Genomic DNA, 16,626 nt, shown 5'->3' on the forward strand with positions numbered 1-16,626 from the left:
CACTACAAGGATTCCAGTCTATTGCAACAAAATTTATTGCTACAACTATCTTTCATTGCAATAAAATGCTATATTACCACAAAATTTGAGTTCGTGGTAATAGGATCTACATATTGCCACAGTTTAGTTTCATCGCGCTAGGTACTCATTTTGTTGCAATAGAAGCCATGTATTGCCACAAGCTGCATCAGCGTTGCAATATGGTAGTGACATTGCGACAGTTGCATCCTGTTGCATGAATTGGTCATTTTGATGCAATAAAGACTAGGTATTGCAACAAAGTAAATCTTTGTGGCAATATTTAGACATATATTGCGACAAGTCTGACATGTCGCGCTAGCCATAGATACTGTTGCAAAATACATGGCTTCTTATTGCAACCAAACATGCATTAGTTGTAATAGGGCGATTTTTTGCCTCACCTTCGTTGTGTTGCAATAACTATTACATATTGCGACAACTTGTGCGTCCATGGTAATAAGTACAACATATTGCAACAATCCTCTTGTATTGCAAAAAAAGGAGCAGGATATTGCAACGATATTCTCTATAATGCCTCTGATTTTTTCATTTATTTATTATACTATTTCTCAGGATCTGGTTAAAGGGGCGTACTAGTTCATAGAGGTATTAACACATTTGGTACCACAAATTGCACCTAAGTTGTATTTTAGTCACATATCTTGCAAAGTGGACATCAGTGGTACTACAACTTGGAGGAATGCTCGTTTTACGCGTGTGTGAAGCGTTGCACACTCGCGGATGCCCTTCACATTAGGGTTTCTTGCACCGCCAAGGTTTCCTCCACTCACCCTACTGACCTCCTTCGGTAGCAAGGCCGTCCTCGGCAGCGGAAAGACGGCAAGCTCACTGCCCTTCTCACCAAGGTGAGTCGTGAGCACTGGGCAGCAAATCCTCACACTCTCTTCCTTCCTAATTTTTCTATATCTTGCTTGATGTGATTGTATGCATTTATGTGATGTTAATAAAAATGTATAGCATCCAAGATTCTCTCACCGTGATTGTATGTATTTATGTGTTGTTAATAAAAATGAATAGATTCTCTCACCTAAGAAAAGCTGTGACAAAGGTAAGAAAACTTCCTTGGCGGATCCTATTTGACGCCCGCATGCGTCAAAAGGACGTGGCTCCGCTGAAGCCTGGCCACCCAACGCCCCAGTTTGGGCCGGCCCACGGTCAGATGCTTTTTCTTCTTTTTCCTGTTTCTTTCATTTCTGTTTTTCTGTTTCATTTTCTTTTCCGTCTTTCTTTTTCTTTATTTTTCGTATATTATACACATTTCATTGCATATTTATATACAAACATGTTCATCATATATTTAAGAAAATGTTCATTGTGTATTTTGAAATTGTTCAACATATATTCACCAAAATGTTCAATGTGTATTTAAATATTTGTTCAGCGTACATTAAAAATGTTCAGTGTGTACATTAAAAATTTAGGTTTACTGTTGTTTGCGCCACTATTTTTTAATCTCCCGCTAAAAGGTTCCCAAAAAAAATAGCTTATCCTTCCCGCTAAATACCCTCCTAACAGAACCACATCACGGCGTCTTCACGGAAGATTGGATCTGAGCTCTCGTCTTCCTCTGTGCGTCAACAGAGCGAACCACACTCGAGTCAGCTGCACGGCGTCAGGTTATTCCTCCCGATCTCCTCCCTTCCTGGAACCTCCGGTCCTCCTCGATCTCGCCCTCCTCCCTCTCCTCTGCGCCCGCCGACGTGGGCCGCGTCTCCATGTCCTCGGCCATGCCGGCGGCGGCAGCGATGCGATTTGGTGTCGGCGCCGACGGAGTTACCGTCTCATCCCCTTGCCCATTAATCCCGTGTCTGGACCAAGCACGACACCATCTCGGTGTTTCACGCCGCGACAATGCCCGCCCGGGCTCAAACCCCCCTCCCCGACGAGGTCCTCCTCCTCGACGCCCCGCTCTCTTCGTCCCTTCTCTCCTCCGCTCGCCGCTTGGTCGTAGAACTAGTCAGGGCAGGGGACGACATGGCGGCCGCTATACATTGCCGTCGCCGACGGCCGCCAGAAGAGCAGCTTCCCCTGCACGCGCCCCATCCCGCAGAGCGCGCTCCAGCTCATGGGCTGCAAGCCACGCCACACCTTCAAGGTTTGTCTTCCCCCATCTTGCTTGTCCCCCAATCTGTCCGCTCACTTCTTTTCCCTTGGGTTCAGTCTGAATCTTTAGATTAGACTCAGTATCCTACCATCTCTGCCGCATCCTTGAACCTCCATAGCAAGCGATGTAGATCAGTTTTTTTGGTATTCCATACTCCTCATATCCTACTTCAATTGGCTGATGGGATCAGTCTCATAGTGTTTTTGGTTACAATTAGCGAGCGTTGTACATCTGCCTCATATCCTGCTTCAATTGGCTGAACCTACATAGTGTATTTAATTGCAGTATGATGTTCACAGCAGGGGCGGAGCTAGTAGGAGCCTCCCGGATGCACATGCATCAGGGTCGATGTTGATTTCTTGAAGCGATTGTGTAGAGTTGTTTGGCCGTGCACCAGGTTAGGCTGACAGCGGTGCATCAGGTACAGAGACAATCCCATGGCGGCCTTGTTCGGAACTGGTTCATGGGTAGGCCAGGTCTTGTTCAGACGTGGCCAGGCCTTGGCGTAGCCTTGTGTGCCTTTTGGGTAGGTTTGGTGTGGCTGGGCATCAAGGCGTCAATGCCCTTAGGTGTCGTAGCGTCACGCCGACACGCGATCACTCGACGAACCACAGCGGATGGGCGACGCTGCGCTAGGCTCGAGCTTTACACCTAGCATCATCCATGCTAATCCGATCAGCCACTGACCTCAGCTCTAGCTCAAAGGTAGAGTATGACGTATAGATGTAGTAAATCTTAAATCTCGGGTTAACCATTGCAAAAATTGTGCTTTTAGGCGGTATCTTCTTTAGATTTTTTTCAGTTCTATGTACGGGGGTATTCTGAAGTTGAGAATTCAGTTCATTTACTTGACTTTATCAGATGTGGATAGCCGCAAAACTGGAGACGGGAGACTTTGTGTATAGTCTAATAATGTTGCAATAAGTCGCTCCATCGTCGTATTTTCCCTCCTTTTTTGCAATAATTGTGCATTCCCAATTTTGCAGAAACTATTGCCAATGTACCAAATCTTATTCAGAGATTGTCAATATTGTTTGGCGTCTCCTGCTCTCCCTCTTTTATATTTGGTTGTTTGGTCTCACACTGAACCTGCTAGATGTAATGTGGACTCAGGGCCAGAACAGAGAAGAAGCAGAGCAGCTAGACTTGGGTGTGTGTTCAAGGCAACAAGTGCCCTTTTTTCCACTGAACCACCAACACATGCTAGCTCTGCTCTTTTGATGTTCACTTACACAAAAAAAGACCACACTGTATCGATACCTGTGCACGCACACAGCCCACAGGCCCCACACTGTACTACACTATTTGGGTACACACTCAGTACAATATCTTCAGCTTCTACAATGGCTTGTCTGACTGGTTATATTTGGTTTCAATGAATTGATAGGAATGCAGCCAAAAGAACGCCGATAAATGTAAGAAACAGAAGACAAAACACAAAATTGGATCAAAATCTTACTCGCAAGTAAGCTTTGAGAAGGTATGAGTCTAACTATAAATATGTATATGCCTCGCTGCTAAATATGGTTTCGTGTTTCAAGCATCTCGTTATTATATTACTTGCAGAGAAACTTGGAACTCACCCACACGAATGACTGAACATGGTCTAACACAGAGTCCTAGAAAGTTTACGTAAGTACACTGACTTTTGGTTATTCTATAGTTATTCAATGATGTGCATTCGGTATGTTTCATCATCGGCTGAGATTATTCATGCATTGGATCGTGCTATTCTTGTTTCATCTTTTATATAGTGTCAATATTGATGCCGTACCTATAATTGTTATTTTCATTTTTAGAACAAAGCACGTCAAGAGGTTCAAAACAAAGAAACTGAAACTGAAAGTCTACTTTCAAGTGAGCAGAAAAACAATATTTTCCAGACCTCATACAAAGACACTCTGAAATGCAAGTCATCGCAGCCTCGTGGGTACGGATACATGGCCAAACCTTCAACTGGTTCTCAAAGGTTTCGTATCTAGATTGAAGAGCAAGCCTACAACAGCCACCCAGCAGCAAAACTCTAAGCTCAGCCAGCAGGTCAACGAATTACAAGATCAACTACAAGATGAACATGCAAACACACAAGAGAGGATTAACTTGGAGCGTGGTGAGAGAGAACACTTGAGGAGAGGTTAAAAGAAGAGCGTGCTGAAAGGGAAAGATTGTTGGAAGAGGAGCGAACATCAAGACTGGAATTTGAAAAAAACATGGTGACAAAGTTTGTAGCATTGAGCCAACAGATATGAACCCAACAGGTGATTACAATCATATGCTTGCGACCTTGTAAGATTTATGTTGCTTACTTGCATTGCTAAAAGTGCACTTGTATTTACAGGTGCCTAAGGATTGACAAAGAAAATAGTAACCCAAACTTGCAAAATACTCTTGTATAGAGATCTAGTCCTAATAAGACTCTAGGTTCAAGGCCAATTATTATTTCTTCAAATGCGCTCATACAAGCTGCAGCAAGGAATTCTCGAATGTTTAAAGCAATGGTAAGTCACAACCATACTTTCTCTTCATGATCAGTTGCATTTTATACGTCATTGGCATTCATAATTAGCTAGCTTCTTCTTCTCTTTCACCATGTGTTGTTGCTGCATCGAGTCACAACTTAAACAAAAAATGAATATGTGCTAGCTAGGGACATGAACTTAACTGAAACTATACATCGAGTCACAACTTAAATCAATAGCAGAACCTTTTAGTAGATGTACTTGTGCTTATGCTTTAGACATTTACACTTGTAGTCTGGCGATAGTTCTTTTTAACTACGGGGCTGGAATAATTATATGGCGTATATTATGTTGGACTCATTAACTAGAACTTTTTTTATTTCTTGATTGCAGGATCCAAAGAACTAGCTGGCCTGGACTCTAGACCACGAACCATTTAGTCTTCACAAGTAATTAGAATGGCTAAATTACATATGAGTTTCATTTGATGGATATTTGCTACAAGAATTATGAACTTTATGAATCTACATATTATATGTATGGTTTTGAATATTGTAATTGAATGCATGTATTTTTTTTATGGTTGCAATATGCTACAACCCACTTTCGGTTGCCACATGTTAGCACCACCAAAAAAAGTGTTGCGTCATATCTCAGTCGCCACGCCTACCTATTTTGTTGCACTAGGATGTTGTAACGGATCACTTCATATTGTCACAATAGCTTGGCACCACAAATTTTTTCACGATGCGATAATTGTTTGGCGCCATCAAAGTATTTTTTGTTGAAATAGAGTATCACCACGGATTGTCGCAATAGTTTCTCGCTACAAATATTTCACCTGTTGTGATACCTATATATCACCACCAAAACAAGTGTTGCAATTTCCTGTTACGACGACTAAAATATTTGTTGCTATAAGTTAATGCCACAAGTGTAGTGGGTCGTGGCAACATGCCTAATGCCGCGAAAACAAGGATTGTTGCGATAGTTTTTTGCCACAATTATAGTGGGTCGTGGCAACATGCCTAATGCTACGAAAACAAGGATTGTTGCCATAGTTTTTTGCCACAAGTATAGTGGGTCGTGGCAACATGCCTAATGCCACAAAAACAAGGATTGTTGCCATAGTTTATTACCACAGTTGACTATTGCCACAAAAGAGTAATGCGCCACAAAACGGGCGTCGTTGGCATAGGTTGTTGCCACAAATGTCTATCGCCACGAGATATCAGGCGCCACGATTCGTTACATGTTGCATTAAAACTATCTCCACAAATATAATTGTGGCATCACGTGAGTGTTGCCATGGGAAAACATGTGGCAACTTCCCACATCAATGTTGCAATAGCACACTTTATTGCCACGGTTGCTTTTTCGTGGCAATAACCTATTACCATGCGTCCAATCACAATGGCTGCCAACGAATGTCTTTTTGTGGCAATAGGTACTTATCGCCACAAAACGGCATGTATTGCGACAAACGATTTTGTTGCAATATACCCGGATCCTTGTAGTGACAATTTGATATAATAATGCATTCGGGAATGAAAGGAGGAGCTACGTACATCGATCATCGATAGTCAACCCGTGATTAATAATAATGATCTAGTTTAATATTTGAATTATGAACGTAGGCCGGAAATGTCGTACTCATCGGACGACGAAAACCGCCCGGGGGAGTGCGACTGGTGCCACGACGACCGAGGTATCTGCGACAGGTTCATTGTGCTGGACGAAGATCGTCGCTTCAGCATTAAGCTCGAGGAGACCTTCGATGTTCATACGGTACGCAACCAACGATAATAGTTTTTTTTCGTAATTACTCATGACTTCAACTATTTTAATCATGACAATATTTTTCATCTTTTCCAATTCGACTAGCTTATCCCATGCTTTGCAAGACGCTATGTCTTGGAGAGGATGGGTTTTGAAGACCATGAAAGTTTCGAAACCAAAAAAATTATCCTAAGTACCCATCATGGTGTGGATTTTCAAGTAAAGATGTACAATGCTCAGAGTGTAACCCATTTTTGTTGCAAAAATTGGGAAGCACTTTGCAAGATGTATGGTTTTGATGAGGGTATGCTTGTTACCATGGATCTTGGTGATCCTACAATCGAGCAAGAGAGCCCTACGATTTTCGTCCTTGTGGATACACCTCCAATTCTTCCCCCATGTGAGCTTACCATAGTTATTAAGTAATTTATATTGTTTATTTCAAAATAGTTGACAACTTATTCTCCATTGACAGCTTATTTTCATTCTTCAAAGAATGTGCGGAAGATGGTAGATAGAACCTACTACACCGAAGGCTCCGAACTAACTTATCAGGAGAAAAATCATCTGGTCGCATTTTGTACTAATCTTGAGAATTACAATGTCTACAATCGAACTCCTCAACATTATGGTCAATACGTGCCACTAGTGCACGCGTTGAACTACGGTAACTACCATGGAGATACCCTGATAAGATTTTTGTACTATTACAACATCCGTGCATCTTTTTGCACACTTCTAAAACTAGTACATCATATCATTGCTAACTACGAAGTTACTATTATGTTTTTCAACAGATAATCCCGAATGATTGTGTGCCTCATCTGATGTATACACATGGTAGCCTTCATGTTTTGAACATACAACCAGGTCATCCTACGAATCTCAACTTTCCATACCGGGTTTCTAAAATAAGTGGAGACATGAGAATCAAAGAATGGAAAAAATGTATGGACAGTCGTAAGGAGCTTCTCGGAAGCAACATTCAGCGAAGGGCAAAAATTGGAGACATGATGATCGCCATTCTTCATAATGGAGAGTCAGGGTCTATATTGTTTTATGCTATTTTACCTTAAGGGTGTTTAGGTCCTACCTGATATTGATGATCATGTGTTAAGAACAATTATGTAGGGTTGGGTTCGATGACTATGAGGATGATGATCGTATGACTTATTATTAATAACGAGTAGAAGTTGTATGATGATGCATGATTAGTAGGACGAGTACTTGTTATTATATATGCTGATGTATGCGAGCATGCATGAGTTACTATATTAGCGGGTAAAATGAACATATATAGCAGCAGCATTGGTAAACCAAGGACGAAGATATAAGAGAGGACACTTCTCTCTATTAGCTAGCTAATATAACAACCTAAAAATAACCCCCAAAACCTCTAAAGCAGCCAATTTCCAAAAAAAACATGGACTTTTGGTCCCGGTTGGTGCCACCAACCACCAACCGGGACCAAAGGCCCCCTGACTGGGCTCGGCGCACAGAGCCACGTGGAGGCACATTAGTCCCGGTTCTAGTTTGAACCGGGACTAATGGGTGGAGGTATTAGTAACGGCCCATTAGTCCCGGTTCATGAACCGGGACTAAAGGCCCTCACGAACCGGGACTATTAGGTGTTTTTCTACTAGTGAATTGATTGAACTTCGACCATCAGATTACTTTAGAGCTTGATCAAATTTTCCTTTTTGTGATGGAAGAAGTATCCTGCTAAACTCAGATTAGGCACCCCTTTTTCTGATGAAAGAAGCAGTCTGCTGAACTCCAATCAAGCATTCTTTTCCTGATGGAAGAAGCAACTGAGAGGGAAGAAGAGGCTGATACAGTGCACCATGATTCTAATTCTAATAAGTAAATTTTCTTATCCCAAGTACACTGATTTTTCTTGATTTTATTCTTATCCCCAATTACGCTATTATTTGCTTATTCTCTTATGGAAATCTTTTTCCAGTGACTATAAGTCCCAATATTTTTTATGCACTTTCACAAGTCTAATGTTCATGCCATTTACATTACAGAGTTGCATTGCCTAGTTTGGTACCTCATATTGGCATGGAATTTAGAAATTCAGATGAGGCATGGGCATTTTGGCTTACCTACAGTGTGCAAAAAGGATTCGAGGTCAGAAAAAGGTATACAAACAAGAGGCCAACAGATGGCATGGTTACATCATGTAGATTTGTTTGCGCGAATGAAGGTCATCGAACACAAGACAAAAGGGATTATTTAACAAAGTGCCCTCGAGCTGAAACTAGAACCTATTGTCAAGTCTACATGAATCTTAAAATGGATCGAAAGAAGGAAAATCTGAAAGTGTCTGAGTTGGTTTTGGAACACAATCACACACTACACCTGCCAGAAACCTTACACCTAATGGTATCACAAAGGAAAATTTCAGAGTTGCAAGCATTTGAAATTGAAACGGCGGATGATGCAGGAATTGGGCCAAAAGCTGCACATGAATTGGCTAGTCGCCAAGTTGGTGGATCACTCAATCTTAGTTATACCCTCCGTGATCACAAGAACTACTTGCGTACCAAGCGCCAACGAGAAATGGCATATGGTCAATCAGGTAGCATGCTTAAATATTTTCAAGACAAAATTGCTGAAAACCCGTCATTCCAATATGCATTGCAAATGGATTGTGAAGAACAAATAGCAAACATATTTTGGGCTGATGCAAAGATGATCATGGACTATGCACATTTTGGTGATGTTGTCAGTTTTGACACTACTTTTGGAACAAATAAGGAGAGCAGACCCTTTGGTGTGTTTGTCGGTTTCAACCATTTTAGAGAAACTGTAGTTTTTGGTGCTGCTCTCATGTATGATGAAACATTTGCATCCTTCAAGTGGTTGTTTGAGGCCTTTCTAATAGCTCATAAAGGAAAGGGGCCTAAAACATTCTATACCGATCAAGATGTTGCAATGGGAAAGGCAGTTGGGGAAGTGTTTACAGAAGCATGGCATGGATTATGCACCTTTCACATTATGCACAATGCTGTCAAACATCTACGTGAAGAGAATGATGAAGAGCTGAATGAAGAGAATAAAAAAGAGAAGAAAAAGGGGAAGAAAAAAGGGAAGAAGAAAGAGAAAAATGAAGAGAAGAATGAAGAGGAGGATGAAGACACAAGTATTCTATCTGACATATGGATGCCATTCTTGGCTACCGATATATGTCCCTCAAATTTCAAAATTTGGCACATCGAGCAGCCAACTTTCAAGAATGCATCGTGTTAGTAGATAGAACACTTGACATGCTTGGTAAGCAGATTGAAGAAAAAATTAGTGCATGTAAAAGCACATCTGGGTACCCATGTACTATTCCCACAAATGCTAGCCCACCAATTTCATGCATTTCAGAGATATACTCCAGGGGTTAGCATCTACTTTGTTCAATGCATGTGCAATTTCTGTATGCATGCTCATTTACATTCCGCAGCCAAAGCAGGCATTATGACTTGCAAATCATTTTATTCTTGGAAGGACATGCTCACAAATTGTCTATAGCAGGTGCTATCCTCTTTAATTAACAACACATGTTATATGCTTTCAAATTGACAACCTTATATCACAACAGTTCAATTCAGTTCATTTCTATCAGTTCTGTCCGATTTTGCACACTGTCGCGCCTACTGATGCATCAGTAGGGACTGAACGAGTGCAGCCAGTTATTCAGATAACTGAACTGCAACGGGTGTGTGCGTGTGTGGGCCTTGGGCCTGTGGGAGCGTGTGGGCCGGAGGCCATGTAAGGGTAGCCCAGGAGGGTAGCTACTTATGTACGAAGCATCGGGGAAATGAGCAGCGAGTGTTTGATCGAATCCTTCTCTCCTTCTCCACGCCTCTCACCTACTCTGTTCTCTCCTTCCTCATCCCCATTCTAGATCGAGATCCACTTGGTCATTACAATCTGGTACACAGAGCCTTCCCCAAAAAAATTTCCCCACCACCCGCCACCGCCGCCGCCGCGTCCCCGATCAGGCGGTAACACCCACTGAGCTAGGTGCGAGCCGCTCCGGTGAGCTCGCTCGAAATCCTACTTGGGGTTCGCCTCGATCTGGATCGCGACCACGACACCATCCAAGCCCTCCGCGCAGACCCGCCGCGTGCTGGACGCGATGACCGAAACTACAGACAAGATGCAGGGCCTCCTTGAGACCATCCTGCGCCGCCTCGACGACAGCCAGAGGACCGCCTATGAGCGCCACCAAGCGCAAGTCGCCTACAACGACCAAGTCTCCACCGAGCTCAAGCACTTGGCGAAGCAAATCGATCTGACTCAAGCGGATGTGGATGAGGCCTGCAAATCCCCTCCACCCCTCGATCCCGCCGCTACGAGCAACCACGGGGCATCTGCGTCCGGTACGTCGACGACCGCGGGCTCCTTCCAACCCGCGCCACCACCTCCGCCTCCGACGACCCGTCCACCCCCGCCACCACCGCTCTACACGGAGGGCGCAGCTCAGTTGCCGTTCGCCCGGCTCGTTAACCACGGGCCGCCTCTGTTGCTGCAAACCTCGCTTACAGCGTACGAGCGGGGCGCCAAGCACTACACCAAGCCGCCCAAGCACGATTTCCTCCGCTTCGACGACGACGCACCGCGCATCTGGCTGGAGCGGTGCCTCTCATACTTCGACCTCTACCGGGTGCCGCATCACAGTTGGGTTGCCACAGCCGGCCTGTACATGGATGGGCTCGCAGCCATGTGGCTTCAGGCGTACAGACAGACGCACCCTGCTCTGTCATGGCCAGCCTTCAGAACAGCAGTTGAAGCGGAGTTCGGACCAGAAGAATTTGAAGCTCAGATGCATCAGCTAGTGCAATTGCGGCAGACTGGAGGTGTGCAAGAGTATCGTCAGCAATTTGAGACCTCCATGTACCACCTATTGTCGCTGGATCCAACCTTGAGCACACAATTCTTCATCTCCCAGTTCCTTCTCGGTCTGAAAGATGAACTGCGATTGGGCGTCCGTTTGCAGGCCCCAACAAGCATCACACGCGCAGCTGCTTTTGCAAGGATCCAGGAAGAAGAACTGGAGAAGCAACGGCTGCAGTGGCCGTGCATTGTTCCAGTGGGCAGGCCACCTCCAGCAGCATCCAGTCACAACCAAGCGCGTGCAGCTCCTGCCGCACGACCGGGCGGCGACGAGTATGCACGCGAGCGATAGCTGCGCGAATTCAGGCGAGCCAATGGGCTCTGTTTTCGCTGTGGCGACAAGTACTCCCGCGAACATCAGTGCAAGCGCACGGGTAAATACTGATGAATGAAGTGGGTGATTTCGGCGAGATCCTCTCGGATGACAGTGTGCACGCGTTGCAATTGCTCGATGAGCCAGCCCTGCCCGAGCCGGAGTGCTGTACCTTATCGCAGCACGCGATTTCCGGTGAAGACGCGCCGTCCACCGTTCGCCTTCGAGCACAAGTGGGGGATCAAGTGATGCTGCTCCTGGTGGACTCGGGCACTTCTCATAGCTTCGTCAGCGAGGCATTCATTCAGCGAATCGCGGTCGACACCCAAGCACTGCCGCCTGTCTCTGTTCGGGTAGTAAATGGCCAGCGGTTGCACTGTAACAAGGTGGTGAAGCAGTTGGCATGGCAAGTGCCAAGACATACATTCCACACTGATCTTCGGGTGTTACAGCTGAGTGCGTATGACGCAGTTTTAGGCATGGATTGGCTCTCTGACCACAGCCTGATGAACTGTCACTGGAAACTGAAGCGCATTTCGTTCGAAACAGAGGGCAAGACGGTGCAACTACAAGGGGTTTGCACCACCAACCTCTCCCCCATGGCCGGACTGGATGCTTACGAACTTCACCACAGACGGACGGACGGCCAGACCGAATGCGTCAACCAATGCCTCGAGATGTATTTGCGGTGCGCGGTACACGACACGCCACGGCAATGGCGCAAGTGGCTTCCTGCAGCTGAATTCTGGTACAACTCCGCTCATCACTCCTCGCTCAACTGTTCGCTGTTCAAGGCCCTGTATGGCAAGGAACCGAACCTGGGCGGCCTACCACACCTGAGCTCCGCCCCACAAGATCAAGCGGCGTCACCGGAGCTGGACTGGACAGCACACACAGAGATGCTGCGCACCCAGCTCGCGCGCGCCCAAACTCGCTTCAAGAAGCAAGCCGACCGTCATCGCGCGGAGCGCGCTTTCGGCGTCGGCGAGAAGGTGCTCCTGAAACTGCAGCCGTACGCGCAGTCGACCGTCGCGAACCGCCCATGCCGCAAGCTGTCCTACAAGTTCTTCGGGCCGTTTGAAGTAACAGAGCGGATTGGGACTCTGGCATATCGCCTGTAGTTGCCTCCAGACAGCCGTATCCATCCGGTATTTCACATCTCCTAGCTCAAACCCTTCACCCCAGATTATACCCCAGTCTTCGCCGAGCTGCCGTGGGTGCCTGATCTCTCTGGGGGTGAAACGGAGCCTGTGGCGATCGTGGAGCGGAGGATGATGAAGAAGGACGATGCACCAGTTGTGCAACTCCGTGTCCAGTGGGCAAACATGCCACCATCAGCCACCACTTGGGAAGATTACGCCGTTCTTCGCCAGCGCTACCCATCAGCCTGCATCTGGGAAGGAGCTTCATCTCAAGGGGAGGACAATGTCGCGCCTACTGATGCATCAGTAGCGGACTGAACGAGTGCAGTCAGTTATTCAGATAACTGAACTGCAACGAGTGTGTGCGTGTGTGGGCCTTGGCCCCGTGGGAGCGTGTGGGCCAGAGGCCATGTAAGGGTAGCCCAGGAGGGCAGCTACTTATGTACGAAGCATTGGGGAAATGAGTAGCGAGTGTTTGATCGAATCCTTCTCTCCTCCACGCCTCTCACCTACTCTGTTCTCTCCTTCCTCATCCCCATTCTAGATCGAGATCCACTAGGTCATTACACACACACACACTCTGTTTACTGGAACAATTCTTCAGCCAAAACAAACATTCAAGAAAGCAGGAACATTTTCCATACAAATCTGTTCAACTCTGCACATGTACAAGTACCACTCAAGTCGGACTAATTCTGCAAATGTAGAAGTACAAACTAGAACAGTAATTCAATCATAACATTCATTCAAAATGCTGCTGTAGCTTCTCTCTTTTTACTCTAAAAACATTCGTACATCAAGACACAATACAAGCAGCAGAGCAGATGACCCGCAGAAGCCTTGACGAGGCTGGCTTCGTGGCCTCGGCAGCTCGGCGGCGTCTACGGCGCCGGCTCCGCAGCTCCACGGCCTCGACGGCGCCGGCTCCACAGCTCCACGACCTCGACCCTCGATAGCTCCGACGCATCGCGCCCTGGACGAGGCAGCTGCTGGCTCCGTAGCCTCCACTGCTAGGCGCCCTGACACCTGGACGAAGCGGGGGCTGTCTGCCGCCTCCACGGCTACGCGGCGTCCCGTCCTCCCGGAGCTGCTCCTCCCCGCCGGCGAACCCTAAGGCGAGGCGAGAGTTCCTTTTTTTTAAGAGACGAGAGCTCGGGCGACGAATCGATGGGTGTCGTCCTGTTGGGCCGGATGGGCTGCTTGTGTTCGTGTGGACACGAACGAAAGAGAAGGAAAGAGCGCACCTCACACGAGTCGTCAGATCGCCAACGGACGGCGCAATGCGTACTACTTCCCTCAACAGTATATGGATCTAAGTCAGAGGATCTCGTTCCTATGGGGGTGGGGGGTGGGGGGGTCGCTTTGCCCCTCCGCCAATCTAAGGCCTCACTCTGAAGCGGCGCGCACGTCCCCCAAGATCCTCCCGGGATGCTAGAGAGCCACAACCCTTGTGGTCCACACAGGACCCATCGGTGTCAACCCGGGAACCGCGTCGCTGCTCACAAGCCCCAACCAAGCAGTCCTAGCGTCCGGCATCGCCACTCTCGCTGCCACGGGAGTCGTTCGATTGACCTGAGCCGGGAGTTCCCACTAAACGAGCTTCTAAGGCCTTGTACGATGGGAGGTGCTTAGGGAGATGCTTAAAAAAATAAACCGGATTTTTCTGAAGCACCGGTGCCTATTTCTACAGAAGAGACGCTTAGTTAAGCGTCTATCCTGTATAAATAAGCACCGGTGCTTAAGAAAAACCTGGTTTATTTTTCTAAGCACCTCCCCTAAGCATCTCCCATTGTGCAAGGCCTAACGCAACTTTACTTCTCGGTGTAGCTCCTCAACCCGCCTAAGAGCACCCGGCGAGACGGGAAGGGGAAGCCGCCGGTCCCTCCCATCCCTTCCATCAGAACAGGTAAAGGACCAGGCCTAGACGAATTCTTTTTTTTATTCCTAGCGTTTTACCTAGAGACTAATTCTTTGGTTTTTTGTTGCAACTAACCTCTGCATTAATTCTAGACAGCTTCTCTGAATTTTTACATCAACCTTTCTCACTGACACGACCGGCCCACGTAGCAGCCTCTCACGTTCCCCACCTTCGAAATTTCCCCTTCGCGGGCGCGCTCCTCCGCGAACACGAACACTCTGCGCGCGCTGCGAACCCAGATTGAGAGGGAAACAGAGGTCTGGCGATCGCGTATGGAATTAGTGCAGGGGGTCACGACGAACACGCTCCTAATTAGGATAGTTATTACGAGCCTCTAATTCCTGGCGCTGGCAATTTAGGGATTGTGTGCTAGGGTTCGCCGCGGGCGGTAGAAATCGGGTTTAAAAAGGGTTGCGACTGCGGACGCGAGATGGGAATTGCGGCTGCTAGGTTTCGAGACAGACCCACTCTCTTCCTCATCCCACCTCCCTCGCCGGCGTCCTCTGCTCATCTCCATCGGCCGGCGATCAGCCCTCTTCCTCGCCAACCCGAGCACGGCTGCTTCACTTTCTCGGTGAGGTAATTTCCCGGTGGTTCTTTTTCCAGCTATTTTACATCATTTCTTCCCTAGATGGATCTCTTCATGTATTTGCTAGATATACCTAAGAGAGATGGACTCTTTTCCAGTACTGAAGTGCATCTATCTGCAATTCTGCATAGATCATGGGTCATAGGAGTTCCTTTGTAGCACTTCGGTATGATTAGAGTTTCAGATCTCATGATTAATCCTTCTAACAATTGCTTGATGTGTTACTTCGCTTTCTTTGGTAGCCAGATCTAAGAGAAATGGTTCCTTTTCCTGTGTTGAAATATATGCATCTGCATATGTCATGCATGGGTCATAAGAATTCCCTTGTAGCAATACGACACTAGTAGAAAATGGAGCTTTAATACCGGTTCATAAGGGCCTTTAATACCGGTTCTGTAACCGGCACTAAAGAGTGGATACTAAAGCCCCCCCTTTAGTACCGGTTCGGCACGAACCGCCACTAAAGGTCCACCACGTGGCGTGAGCTCGCGCCGTGGTATGGGGCACCTTTAACTAAAGGTATTTTTTTTGAAATTTATTTTTTGAAATTTTTGAAAAAAATGATTTTTTTTCGATTTTCAATTTTCTAAATTATTTAATGATTTAGTCTCTAATTGCCCCTCTTAACTACTCAAGTGTGTATCACTCATTCCAAATCGTCTAACTTCTCGACCGGTCACCCATTCTCTCACTCCCCCAGCCTGAGCACGCTTAACTTCGGAGTTCTATTCCCCCTACTTTCCAAGTCTGCACTTGTTGTTTTCCTGACAAATCTAAGTTGTAAATCCTATTAACCCTCAGCAGTTTAGTTTGAGCATTAGGTCACATCACCGTTTGAGTTTGAAACTATTATTCTAAAAAACAGTAATTATTTAGTAACACTAACATTTCTTAAATAAGTTTGACCATAGTTTGACCATAGTTTGACCAGATTTGACCAAAATTCAAAAATTGAAATAATTATTTAGTAACACTAATATTCTTGAATAAGTATGTAGTAACATTAATACTTCTTGAATAAGTAGTTTGACCATAGTTTGACCAGATTTAACCAAAATAAAAAAAAACTTAAATTTGAGCATATCTTTTTCTCCTTTTGGAATTTGAGGATTCTAAAAAATCGCAAATAGGCCATAGGCTATCAAAATCGGATGCGGATTTTCGTGCTGAATTTTTTGATATATTATACGTTTTTTTCCGACATCGTATGCAAAAGTTATAGCCGTTTTACATTTTCCCTACACTTTTTGCAAGACATGTCCAAATTTAAGTTTTTTAATTTTCCTAACTAGTAGATGTAGTAATACAACTACATCTCGAAGAATTTTATTTTTTGAATTTTTTATCATTTTCTTCTGTATTTTTCAAAACTGAAATGGCGATATAC

At 45.7% G+C, this 16,626-nt stretch overlaps 1 long non-coding RNA gene across 3 annotated transcripts; it reads left to right on the forward strand.

The window, feature by feature from the left end:
• Positions 1–1,580: 1,580 nt before the first annotated feature.
• LOC119310988 lies at positions 1,581–5,237 on the forward strand. Of its 3 annotated transcripts, none has more exons than XR_005150838.1 (6): positions 1,581–1,658; positions 3,534–3,626; positions 3,713–3,778; positions 3,946–4,404; positions 4,485–4,644; positions 4,999–5,237. It is a non-coding gene; the product is annotated as an uncharacterized LOC119310988 (long non-coding RNA). The 3 variants fall into 3 exon arrangements; XR_005150837.1 differs by having other exon boundaries at positions 1,646–2,137; XR_005150836.1 differs by lacking the exon at positions 1,581–1,658 and having other exon boundaries at positions 2,145–3,626.
• The last annotated feature ends 11,389 nt before the right edge of the window (positions 5,238–16,626 follow it).

This window comes from Triticum dicoccoides, chromosome 5B (genome assembly GCF_002162155.2).
Source record: "Triticum dicoccoides isolate Atlit2015 ecotype Zavitan chromosome 5B, WEW_v2.0, whole genome shotgun sequence".
Classification (NCBI taxonomy): domain Eukaryota; kingdom Viridiplantae; phylum Streptophyta; class Magnoliopsida; order Poales; family Poaceae; genus Triticum; species Triticum dicoccoides.